Raw genomic sequence first — 13,490 nt, 5'->3', positions numbered from 1 at the left:
AGCCACCCAGGTGCCCCAAGAAATACACGTCTAAAATGAGGAAGTTGGGTGCCTGACTGGCTGGCTGGCTCAATTTGTGGCACACTCAACTCTTGATTTTGGTGTCGTGAGTTCCAGGGGAATGCCCGTTTTTAAGCCTACTTAAAAAAATTTTTTTTAATAAATTAACTAAAAATAAATAAAATGAAGAAGTAAGGGGCAAGAGCGCAAAGGATGAGAGGTTCAAGAGCTAGCCACTGCCAAGAGGGCAGTATGCATTGGGATGTCCTTTTACCGGTGCCTACCGTATACTGTGAGCTGAGTACAGTCGCTTACAGTGTTGGACTAAATAGCTGTAGTCTTAATTATTTTGGCCCCTTTGCACTTAACCTTAAATCATAAGCATTTGTTCATGACCACTTGTGTTTTCAAGGTTAAGTTCTATTTTTAATAAAATAAAAATTAAAAAATACTATTTTTTTTTAAATTTTATTTATTTATTTGACAGAGAGAGACACAGCGAGAGAGGGAACACAAGCAGGGGGAGCGGGAGAGGGACAAGCAGGCTCCCCGCGGAGCAGGGAGCCCGATGCAGGACTCGATCCCAGGACCCTGGGACCATGACCTGAGCCGAAGGCAGACGCTTAACCACTGAGCCACCCAGGCGCCCAAAAAATACTATTTTTAAAAAAATAAAAGTTTTAGGGAGCTGCTGGCTGAGGCGCGGAGACCATTTGGCGGTGAGTCCCGGGCCAGCCGGAGCTCAAAGCCCCAGACCCGGGAGAGGCCAGAAGAAACTGAAAGCCTTGACCCCCCCGCACCCCGCCCCGGCAGACGCCGCTGGCTGCCCGGCGGACCCCTCCCCGCCCCACCCGCACCCCCGTCCCGGTCCCCCGCCGCCCGAGGACACGGCCCTGCCAGGCTTCGAGGCCCGGGCGCGCCCGGAGGAGCCCAACGCGTTGCTGCGGGTGCTGCCGTGAGTGATAAGAGCGCCCTCTGCACAGTGGTTTACCAATGAAAACGGAGGAAACCTCGTTGGCTAACCTGGATACTAACAAGCTAGAGGCCAACTGCTCAGGAGAGATACGTAGACCTAACAGAGGATTCTTGTTTGGGCTTCTGCTTTGAGGGGCACGGGGCACGGGGGAGTGTGGCTACTTCTACCTGCAGTTCACAGAAACTGGTAGTGTGAAGGATTTCGGCATTCAGCCAGCGGAGGACAGGGGAGCGGGCGCCTCGCACTTTGCTCCCTTCCTCGAGCATCTGGGAATGGGCCTGATCAGCAGCTACAATGCTCACTCCCAGAATTCCAGTAACTGCAACATGAGAGGGTCAGAGGGTGACCAGGACAATAATATAGACTGGCCCTGTGGTTTGGAGAAGTTAGGTATCTAAGTAGGGGGAGAAAAATCAAACAAAAGTCCCAATTCCCAATGAAGATACTGGCCTTTTTTTTTTTTTTTTTTTAGATTTTATTTATTTATTTGAGAGAGAGAGAGTGGGAGAGAGAGCACAAGCAGGGGGAGAGGGGCGGAGAGAGAAGGAGAAGCAGACTCCCCGCTGAGCAGGGAGCCCGATGTGGGGCTCAATCCCAGGACCCTGGGATCACGACCTGAGCCAAAGGCAGACGCTTAACTGACTGAGCCACCCAGGTGCCCTGATCCATCCTAAAGTGGATAATTTAGGAATTAGGATCCTTTTATATTACCTGGAATCAGCTTTGAAACCTTGGGCAGGAGGAGCCATGCATCCCGTGCACTGTACCATGCAGGTTGATCTCTACACCAGGAAGTACTCAAGATCCACCCCCCATACAGACACCCCCGCCCCCCTCCGTCACTGTACCCAGTGCACAGGTGAGCAGCTGTGTACCCAGGAATCCTTTGGTTCTTCAGCCTTTCTGGCTGCCTGATACCAAGGGCTTTCTGGATAACTGACAGTTTGGACATAGTTGATGGTGAGGCCTTAATCACTGGTTCTCCGTGGGACTGCTCCTCTGATCTCTGAGCCTCTGAATGCGACTTTTCCAAGACAAATGAAAGTCAGGTATGAGATCTAGATATTAACAATTACAATTTGGGAAAACCAAGAAAAAGAATTACAACTGAATCTGGTAGGGGAAGCTCTGTGATCTTGGCTCCAACAAAAAGGAAAGGTCAAAGCTACCAGTTTTCCGAAGGTCCAGCATTTACAGTGCATGGACTTGGAGACAAGGGCTAACCTTTTGCTAAATAAAACCCTTTATCTTGCACCCCACCCGATGGCATAGACTTGGTAAATGGACAACTTGGTTATCTAGGCAGGCTGAGGATTTATTTATGATCCCTTGAGAAGTGGCAAGGGCCTCTGCAACTATGCACAAATCTCTTAAACTGCAAGATTCATATCTGGATATATTATGCTGGAACAGCAGTTTGGTGGGCAGTCATTTTCCTACTGAGTTACTAGTTACCTTGCCATTCCCCGTGTTTGACTTGGTCATTATGCCAGGTCACTACCTACCTCCCATGCCAGGGGTGGGCCTGAATTATAGAAGAGCATAATGGCTGTACAGGAGACTGATTTGAAAGCTGAGCCCAGAGGGGACCTCTTCCAGCTGCCCTCAATGTTAATGGATTAATACTAGGAGCCAAGGAGCAAGACTGGGCCATCTGTCATCTGACTGCAGTACCCTATTGAATGCCCCTGTTCCTTCGGTTGGGCAGTCAAAGCTCTGTGATGGTAAACATCTACACTGTCGCCACCTCTGGCCCCTCATGAGGGGGCAGCCCCTTCCAGTCAGTCCCTTTTGGATATTCTTAACAACAAGATCTGACCTTTTGTTTTGTTTGTTTGTTTTTAAAGATATTTATTTGAGAGAGAGAGAGAGAAAGAGCATGCACAAGCAGGGGGAGTGGCAGGAAGAGGGAAAGGGGGAAGCAGACTCCCCGCTGAGCAGGGAGCCTGATGTGGGACTCTATCCCAGGACCCTGGGATCATGACCTAAGTTTAAGGCAAATGCTTAATGGACTGAGCCACCCAGGTGCCCCAAGTTTTTCTTTTTCCTGTTTGTTTGTTTTTTCCTTGTTCTTTTAGGAGATCCAGAGAAGAATCTTTCTGGTGGGGTTCCTCTGTTGGGATTAAGATGGGGGAGAGAACATAATTTTTGTGTATGAAAGACAGTGTAGGGCGCCTGGGTGGCTCAGTCTTTAAGCGTCTGCCTTCAGCTCAGGTCATGATCCCAGGGTCCTGGAATCGAGCCCCGCATCGGGCTCCCCGCTCAGCGGGAAGCCTGCTTCTCCCTCTCCCACTCACCCTGCTTGTGTTCCCTCTCTCGCTATCTCTCCGTCAAATAAATAAATAAAATCTTAAAAAAAAAAGACAGTGTCATGCCTAAGCATTTTCCTATAGGACTGCCTTGCTAGATGCCTTCATACTGTGTCTTACTTCATAAGGAGTTACCTCTTCCCACCTCCACCTGGATATTGCCTCTTAGGACCTAAGCAGAAGACCAGTAAAGGCTGACTGACACACGCAGGGAGGAGTGGGTCCTGATCTATTTTCTCCAAACCTTGCTGTGCATGTATCCTTCCTTATCCCAGAAGGAACTGTTTGGACTCTATGGACTGATTTGTTAAGGGAACCATAGTAACAGGACCTCAAGACTGTCTATTATTGCATTCTCCCCCTAGAACTGTCTGGTTAGGGTTGAGGTGTAGTTACAGGTTGGTCTTCAAGAATTATGATAACTTTTTAGAAACTTAAACCTTGATAAGGGCTAAAATAATTTTGAGTTATCTGCCCTTGACTTTATAGACATCTCCTTCTAAAGGGATCCAGAGGGAAAGGAGGGTTTAAGTGAAACTCTGGCCTACTTCCAAATAATGTCTAGGAAACAGGTTAAAGGTAAGGTCATGGTCCACTCTTGCTTCAGAGAGGGAGTTCTGATTGTGACATTGCTGTTTCCTTTCTAATCTTTCTCTTGGTGAGAGGTGGAAGAAGTGGAAAGTAAATTTGAATAACCGTTGGTTCATATTACCTCCCATTACAAACATACCCAGGTGCCCCAGGACTAATTCAATTTTTAAAAATGACTGTAAAAATTAAATAAATAAAATAAAGTAAAAATAAAAGTTTTATGTCATTTCTTTTAACAATTGTTTTTGTAAAATTACTTTTGTAAAATTACTTTCAACTAAAAGATTTATATGTTTGCAAACATTTAGTTCTCTGATTTCTTAAACTTCTAAAACTAAACTTTTATTTTTTTCCAAACATAATAGTATTACATGCTCTTTGCAGAATCTGGAAAATGTAAGAAAACATAAGATGAAAATAACGGACACCTGGGTGGCTCAGTTGGTTAAGCCTCTGCCTTTAGCTCAGGTCATGATCCCAGGGTCCTAGGATCGAGCCCCGCATTGGGCTCCCTGCTCCGCGGGAAGCCTGCTTCTCCCTCTCCCACTCCCCCTGCTTGTGTTCCCTCTCTCACTTTCTTTCTCTCTGTCAAATAAATAAATAAAATCTTGAAAAGAAGAAGAAGAAAATAACAATAATAAACCACAACCCCACTATCTTATGATCCCTAATCTAAGCAATTTTTTGGCATATTTCCTTCCAGTCCTTTTTTAAATATGCATTTTAACATAGTTTAGATCACACTTTGTATGTAGTTTTTTACCTGATGTTTTATCTTTTTTCTCCACATCACTAAGAATTTTGTAAATATAGTTTTAGCAGCTCCAAAATATATAAGAGAAGGTACCTGAATTTTCTTAACCAGTCCCTTATTGTTAGGCATTTAAGTGACTTCTAATTTTTTGCTATTACAAATGATGCCTTTTGCATAAATGTATAAAGCACTATGAGGCCATTTCCTAGGAGAAAATTCTCAATGTGGGACTTCTATATTAAGTAGTGTGAAAATTTTTAAGTTTTTAAATTAAAAAAATTTTTTAAATTAATATATACTGCCAAATTGATTTTTAAAGGGTTTGTCCTAAATTCCACTGCACTGTTATGTGGGAGAGAAAACCAACTAAACATTTCCAAGCTTTAAAAAGGGCAGGCTTCTCAGAATCTCTGAGCAAAGGCTGTAGTTAACTACAAATGTAGTTTCCTTCAAAAATTAAATACTGGCTGGTAGCAGAGGAGTCCCAGATTTGGGAAGAAGTGGGGACTTCCACGCTTTACTTACTTTGATGTTTCCCAAGAACCTAAGAAACACACCTTTTAAACCACTAAGTACCCCCACCTTGCAAGTCGACAATGTTTTAGAGAGAGAGTTCCTTAAAGTTAGACAACATCAACAAAACATCTGGCTGGGTATCCAAAATTCCCGGGAGGATATGACCCAAGATCACTTACAACTTTGGGGAGGGTGAAGCTCTCTAGGGGATCCCTGGAGGGATCACCAGTTCTAGCAGACAGTAAAAGCAGCTGAGTTTTTCTTGTTTGGACAGTCCTTAGTCCAGTTCCATAATCCTTTCCAAGCCTTAGATCTCTCCCAACTCTCCCCCAGACTTTCACAATCTTGAGAGAAACTCCAAGCTTCCCCTTTGTCTCTCTCGCCCTTGCCGGCTTGCTTGCTCTAACTCAGCCCACCCCCACCCCATCCTCACTCTAATGCTGTGGTTCTCCCTAGCTGTTCTTCCTCTCCAGCACCCCCCCAACCCTGCCTTCTCTCTTACCTTCCTGAGTCTCTTTTAAGATTTTCTCTAAACTCTTTTTTTTTTTTAAGATTTTATTTACTTATTTGACAGAGAGAGACACAGCAAGAGAGGGAACACAAGCAGGGGAAGTGGGAGAGGGAGAAGCAGGCTTCCCCGGGGAGTGGGGAGCCCAACGTGGGGCTCGATCCCAGGACTCTGGGATCATGACCTGAGCCGAAGGCAGACGCTTAACGACTGAGCCACCCAGGCGCCCCTTCTCTAAACTCTTTTAATGCTATGCTCTTTTTCTCTTTCTCTCCCTCTGTGCCTTTGTATAACTTTCTTTCACTCTCTCTGTCCTTCTGGCTTTCTCAAACTTTTCCTCTTCCATGGGGACACAACCGACCTTCACTAGGAGCAGACTCTCTTTATTTTGTCCCCAAATTTCTCTCTCTTGGACTTTTCTATTATCTCCAAATGGCACATACAACATCCTCAATTTTGCAGGAGTTTCTTCCAGCCTCTTTCACATCCAAAACAGCTTTTTTACACCCTGTTAGCAAGTATATACCAAGTATTCTTAGGAATACTCCTAGCACTCTTATCTCTCTAAACCCAAGCATAACATCCTTCTGGTATTTATCCTCATCATTAAGTCCAAGAAAGTATCACTTATATCATGCCCATATTTTCCTCTCTATCCAAATTAGGATACGTGAGAGCACAAGTTTATAAGCATACTTACCGTTACAACAAGATAGGACATTTCAAATCTGGGCTGTCTTCAAAAATCTGGGACATAATGTTGCTATAAATTCACCTATCCAGAATCTAGCTTTCAAGCAATTTCACAAAGCAAGAACTCTGAACATCCTCAGAGTTGTCAGGAAGTTTGTGTTCGTTATGTTACACTCAGACTAAAAAGAGGTCTTCTTCTCTTTTTGCCCACCCAGGGAGCCAGAATTTTGACTACACATCAGGTAGGGTCTAGCCATGCAGATTGCTACCTATAGGTCATACATAGAAGGATTTTTTTTTAACTGGAGACCTTATGAAGGTCTTATAAGGGTTCACTAAGAAAGACTGAACTTGCGCTCTGAAATGAGAGTATACAGTTCACTGCCCATTGACTTACACATAAATCTGTATAAGATCTTCAAAGGTAGTTTAATAGGTTCTGGTTTAGACTTTCAGTTCCTCCTCCATAAAAAAAAAAAAAAAAAAAAATTAGGGAAAGCTCTTAACTAATGTGAATGCCTCAGGTCTGATTTGGACTTTCTTACTATACTGCCTAAGTTTTGCTGATTCTCTTGTCTGGGACCTTTAATCTAAATCTCCATGGTTGCATTTGCTAAGGGTTCACTTTACATACAGTCTTAATCAATCATATTTCTGAGGAAGTTTGCTTCCTCCAGTAAGTCAGCAAAGCTCTCCTTTCTTATTCCTCATCGTCCCCTGAAACTGATGTATCTCTTTGTGAATTAATTTGGCTCTGCCTAGCTCTAGATAATCCTAACTCTTTTTGTCACGTCTTGTCTGTGTTGCAATTTTCTGCCCATTTTTGTCCTCCCCTACAGTAAAGGGAGTATTTTAAACCTTTTTTTGTTTCCAGAGAAGAGCAGCTTGCTGATTGGAGGATCCACATTTAAAATGGACCCCCAGAGACACATGTGTGGCCTGAGACATCCTGTGTAATTCAATAAACATCCACCTCTCCCCCACCCCCACCTTTGCTGGCTACAGCAAGTGGGAGAGTCAGAGGGAAAGGAGTTATTTTTAAGCATTTTGTGCTCAGTCTTGTGCAGACTACATATGCTGTAGTTTATGCATGCACTTTGCTCCCAAATGTGACTTTCAACTCTTACTTTACATGCAGTTCCAACAAGTTTGGACATCTAGTTTCTACGTCCATAGCAGATCAAAAACAACTAGTGGATGGGAGTATGGAGGGGGCAGGATAAGAATAGTGGTTAAGAGTACAAATTCTGGAGTCAAACTGTGAGTTTGCATTTTGGCACTGCTGCTTCAATGCTGTATGACTTTGAATGATGAACTTGACCCTTTTGCCTCAATTTCCTCATCTGTAAAATGGGAATAATAATGGTACTTATTTCACACAGTTGTCATAAGTATATATAGTTAATATATATAAAGTCACTGCAACAGTAAGGACTATATAAGTTTTAAGAAGAAGAGGCACACAAGGAACAGTTTTTATGAAAAGTAAAGGAAATAACTTAAAAAAATGCCTAGCACAGACCAAAATAGATTCTCAAGTCTCCTTGCCATTTGCTAAACATGCTTTAGGCCTGCATCCTATTAAACCTTTCCAACATGGTGCTTCCTTGGCCTGATAAATCCTATTGCCTTTCCTTGCTGGCAATCTGTTCATTTTGTGTCACCCAACTTAAATGCATTTTACCCTCTGAAGTTTCCCTTGGCTTCTTTGTAGAGAATGAGTCTCTCTCTCTTCTTCAATTCTGCAGCAATTACCCCATCACCTCATTTGATGGTATTGTGTTGTAATTATTTATGAATTTTCTTCCTCACCAGATTTTATGGTCCTCCTCCATGACTGGAGCCACATCTTATTTACACAGCATCTAGCACAATACTTGGCCCGCAATAAATGTTTTGATGAATGGATGAATAATAGCAAACACTTACACAGTGCTTAGTTCTAGGCTCTGTTCCAATGCTTTACAAGTATTAACTCGTTTAATCTTGACAACAATCCTAAGAAGCATTATCTTCTCTAACTTAACAGATAAGGTAAATGACACAAAAGAGATTATGTAATTTGTCTAGGGTGACCTCAGCTATTAATTGTGAAAGCCAAGATTCAAATCTAAGCAGCTGGTGCCAGAGACCAGGCTTTTAACCAACATACTACAATGCCTCCCAGAGAACAAGGGAACAAAATCACGCACAAACTTGGCTTTCCCAAAGGTCTCACTTTATCAGGTTTTGGAATGGCTCATTCATTCATCCAACAAATATTTACATAGTGTTTTCTATGTGTACACCATCATGTTAAACACCTATCTCTAATTGTTCCCTTCTTTTTCTCTCTACCTGACCCCCGCCCCCCGTCCCACCGTGCATCTCTACTAGCTCTAGTGTTCTGTAAGCTTCTTTCATTTTCTTTCTTTCTTATTTATTTATTTATTTATTTATTTATTTATTTGACAGAGAAATAGAGAGAGCACAAGTAGGCAGAGCGGCGGGCAGAGGGAGAGGGAGAAGCAGGCTTCCCGCTGAGCAGGGAGCGCGATGCGGGGCTTGATCCCAGGACCCTGGGACCACGACCCGAGCCGAAGGCAGACGCTTAACCGACTGAGCCACCCAGGCGCCCCTCTTTTTTTTTTTTTTTTTAATTTTTATTTCTTTCAGTTTCTTAGATGTGTTGTGTTCTCTCTTAGCTCTGGATCCATGACTGCCACTTTGCCTGACTAATTCATGCTTATCCTTCACTTCTTAGCTTAAATTACTTCCTTCTGAAAGCCTTCCATTACACCCCTATTAAGGTAGGTACCCCTGCTCTGGGTCCCCTGTGGCACTTTATACTTTTCCTTATCATAGCATTTGTCATACCTACTGTACTTGCCCACTTAGTTGTCTGCCTTCTGTACTGGGCTATAGCTCTGTGAGAGCAAGGACTGAGTCTTATCCAGGTTATCAATGAATCTGCAGCACCTATCCTGATGACCAGCACATAGTAGATGTTTGATAAATATTTGTTGAATCACTGACTGAAGCATGAACAAGACAAAATCTCTATGCTTAAGAAATCTAGTGGGGAAAAAAAGTCTAGAGGGAATACAGAGAAAAAAAAAAACAGATTTCTAATTCTACCTGGGCTAAAATGAGAGAGGGGGGTTCAGCAGAATCTTAAAGAATGAGTGAGAATTTGTGAAAAGGAAAGGAAAATGTCATATGGAGGTCATAAGTAAGAACTATACTAGCAATTTCTTGGTTGCCTAAGTGGCTAAACCATTTTTCTGTATGCCCCAAAATAACATTAATCTAAACTTAGTACTACAATTGACTGATCTAATATGAGTTTGGAAGCAATAGGAAATAACTTAAAAGGAAATAAAATTAAATTATTTTTACTCCTGGGGCACCTGGGTGGCTCAGTCGGTTAAGCATCTGCCTTCGGCTCAGGTCATGATCCCAGGATCCTGGGATCGAGTCCCACATCGGGCTCCCTGCTCAGCGGGGAGCCTGCTTCTCCCTCTCCCTCTGCTGTTCCCCCTGCTTGTGTTCTCTCTCTCTCTCTCTGTCAAATTAACAAATAAATAAAATCTTTTAAAATATTTTTTTTAATTATTTTTACTCCTTAAATACCTCTCCTGTGAATTCCCATGAAAATCTCTTCTTACCTCTATCATCGTATTTATCATGCTGCATTGCCATTGTCAAGGTGTCTCTACACCACCCGATGACCTATGTAAGGCCTGAGATTAAGGTACTTAATTTATCATTTTTTTTAAGTTTTTTTTTATTTATTTGAGAGAGAGAGAGAATGAGCAGTGGGAGGGGCAGAAGGAGAGAGAGAGAGAAGCAGACTTCCTGCTGAGCAGGAAGCTGGACTGGGGGGGCGGGGCTCCATCCCAGGACCCCGGGATCATGACCTGAGCGGAAGGCAGCTGCTTAATCAACTGAGCCACCCAGGTGCCCAAGGATTAAGATACATTAAAGTCTGATTCAATTCTGTATATGTCTAGTACCCAGAACAAAGCCAGTCCCAGGGAGAGGAGCTGTGAATACTCTAGCATGACCATAAAGTCTTACTTTTTTAAAGATTTTATTTATTTATTTGACAGAGAGAGAGAGATTGCAAGTAGGCAGACAGGCAGGCAGAGGGAGAGGGAGAATCAGGCTCTCCACAGAGCAGGGAGCCCCATGTGGGGATTGATCCCAGGACCCTGGGATCATGACCTGAGCCGAAGGTAGATGCTTAACCAACTGAGCCACCCAGGCGCCCCGACCATAAAGTCTTAAATGAGCTGACCCCCAGCACTTTTCAGCTTTGTCTCATGTCCCATACTTAGTGCTCCAGTTATTAGAAACTGAACCTTTCAGTTCCCTGAACAAAATTGGGCTCCTTAAAGCCTCTGGGCCTTCCCACATGCCAGTGCCACTCCCAGTCTCTTCCCACTCATTTCCCCAGCTCTTCATCTACCTAGCTCCTGCTCATCCTTCAGATTTCAACTTAAACATTACTTTTGAGGGAAGCCTTTCCCAACTCAAAGACAAGATTAGACATTCCTATTACATCGGGTCTTATAATACTCTATATTTCTCATTGTATCATTTATCATACTTGTAAATACTTGATCATCATCTCTCTAGTAGATCTTAAGTTTCATAATTCAGCACTTGGAACAGAGTGTGTTAGATAACAGGTGCTCAATAAAAATTATTTTGAGGGGCACCTGGGTGGCTCAGTTGTTAAGCATCTGCCTTTGGCTCAGGTCATGGTCCCAGGGTCCTGGGATCAATCCCCACATGGGGCTCCCTGCTCTGCGGGGAGCCTGCTTCTCACTCTCCCTCTGCTGCTCCCCCTGCTTGTGCTGTCTCTCTTTCTCTGTCAAAAATAATAATATTTTAGGGCGCTTGGGTGGCTCAGTTGGTTGAGCGACTGCCTTTGGCTCAGGTCATGATCCTGGAGTCCCGGGATCGAGTCCCGCATCGGGCTCCCTGCTCGGCGAGGAGCCTGCTTCTCCCTCTAACCCTCCCCCCTCTCATGTATTCTCTCTCTCTCTCATTCTCGCTCTCTCAAATAAATAAATCTTTAAAAAAATAATAATAAAAAAATTTTTGAATAAGTTACTCAATAAATGAATAAAATGCTATTTTTTGTTTATAGTATGATTTTAGTGGCTCAGCTTTCAGGAAGCTCTGTATGGTGTTACGATAGATTGGAATCAGCTAAATCAAACCAGTGAATCACCATTTAGTATTAGAAGCACTCCCCATTCACCATTAAGAATCAGGATTGTGGGGGCGCCTGGTTGGCTCAGTCCATAGAACATGAGGCTCTTGATATCCGGGTCATGAGTTCGAACCCCACATTGGACGTAAAGCTTACTTAAAAAAAAAAGAAGACAAGAAGAAACTCTCCTTCTTAGCTTACTTTTCCTATACTGGCTTTCAACTCATCTCTTGCTCCAGGTTCTTCTTCCTGGTTCTTCACAGGCTTGCCCTAGCCGACCAGCCCCAGGAGTCACCTTTCCTCAGCAGCCTTTCCCAGAGCATGAGAATATGATTGTTCCTAGCTCCAGACCATCTTACTCAGCACCTCTCCAGCTCCTACCAACTTCTGGTAAGCTCTGGCATAAGGCATGGGAATGGGTGGTGTGGAGGAGCCAAAGAAAAGACAGTTCTTGCCCTCAGTGAGCTCCCAGTCTACTGAGGAGACAAAGGATAAATACAAAAAGCAAAATAACATAGCATACTGTATATATTTAAATGCCAAATACTTTATTTTTTTATTTTTTATTTTTTAAAGATTTTATTTTTATTTATTTATTTATTTGAGAGAGAGAGACAAAGACAGTGACAGAGAGCATGAGGGAGATGAGTGAGCATGAGTGGGGGGAGGAGAGGGAGAAGCAGGCCTCCCAGTGAGCAGAGAGCCTGAGGCGAGGACCCCAGGATCATGACCAGCCAAAGGCAGATGCTTAACCGACTGAGCCACTCAAGTGCCCCTTTGCCAAATGCTTAAGTGCACAGAGCATTCATGAGGAAGTTCAGAGGAGTCATTATCCTTGAGTCTTCCTTCTTACCACATATCCAATCACTCTCCAAGTCTTGTTGTTGCTAGTTCCTTCTTAGCTCTTCTTTCCCTTTCTTACTATCCCCACTACCATTGCCTTGGTGTAGACTCCATTTACTCTCCTCTGCGTTATTGCCAGTCTCCTGGTTTATGTTCTTGCTTCTATTCTCAATCCCCATTCAATTGTTCTCCATTGTAGCCAGAGTTAGTTTCCTAAAACATGAATCTAACCACAACCCTCACCTGCTGAAACCTTTTAACAGCTTCTCATTACTCTCAAGATACAGTACAAGCATTCAAGGTCCTTTACAATCTGCCCTCAACTCACATTTTTGACCTTACAGCAAAAGCAGGAGCAAGGGGAGGGTAGTTCAAGTTTTGGCTATTGTTCAGTGTAAATCTTTACAAGGGAATAAGGTAAGGCTCATTTTGGCACTGAACTATGTATTTCCTTTTTTTTTTTTTTTAAGATTTTATTTTTAGAGCACAAGGCTGGCTCAGTCAGTGGAACATGCAGCTCTTGATCTCAGGGTTGTGAGTTCGAGCCCCACATTGAGTATAGAGATTACTTAAATAAGTCTTGATCTCGGGGTTGTGAGTTTGAGCCCTCCGTGGGCTCACAACTGCAAGATGAAGAGTCTCATTCTCTACTTGAGTAAGCCAGCCAGGTGCCCCTAATATTTTTGGGGTTTTTTTTAGGATTTATTTATTCATTTGAGAGAGAGATCATGCACGCACAGTAGAGGGGCAGAGAGAAAGGGAGAGTCCTAAGCAGACTCCGTGCTGAGCACAGAGGCAGATGCGGGGCTTGGTCTCACGACCCTGAGATCATGACCTGAGCCAAAACCAAGACTCGGACACTTAACCAATTTCCTCACCCAGGCACCCCATATTTCATTTTTAATGAAATATTTCAGATAGACAAAAAATTATAGAAAATAATATAATGAATACTGTATTCCCACAACCCAATGAAGAAATGAAACACTACCAATAAAATTAAAGACCCTATATACTTTTCCACAGTTGCCTAATCCTTTTTTCCCCTCCTCTAGCATCCAGAAGTATTCACTGTCATGAATTCAGTGTTTTTCATT

At 43.2% G+C, this 13,490-nt stretch overlaps 1 pseudogene; it reads left to right on the top strand.

Annotated features, from left to right (window-relative positions):
* The first annotated feature begins 993 nt into the window (after positions 1-993).
* Positions 994-1,295, top strand: LOC123860369 (ataxin-7-like protein 3B; annotated as a pseudogene).
* Positions 1,296-13,490: the final 12,195 nt, after the last annotated feature.

Source organism: Mirounga angustirostris, unplaced genomic scaffold (assembly GCF_029215605.1).
Source record: "Mirounga angustirostris isolate CCGP_5_RB_7025 unplaced genomic scaffold, mMirAng1.0.hap1 SCAF_4, whole genome shotgun sequence".
In the NCBI taxonomy this organism is placed as follows: Eukaryota; Metazoa; Chordata; class Mammalia; order Carnivora; family Phocidae; genus Mirounga; species Mirounga angustirostris.
This window is presented reverse-complemented; position numbering and strand designations above follow the sequence as displayed.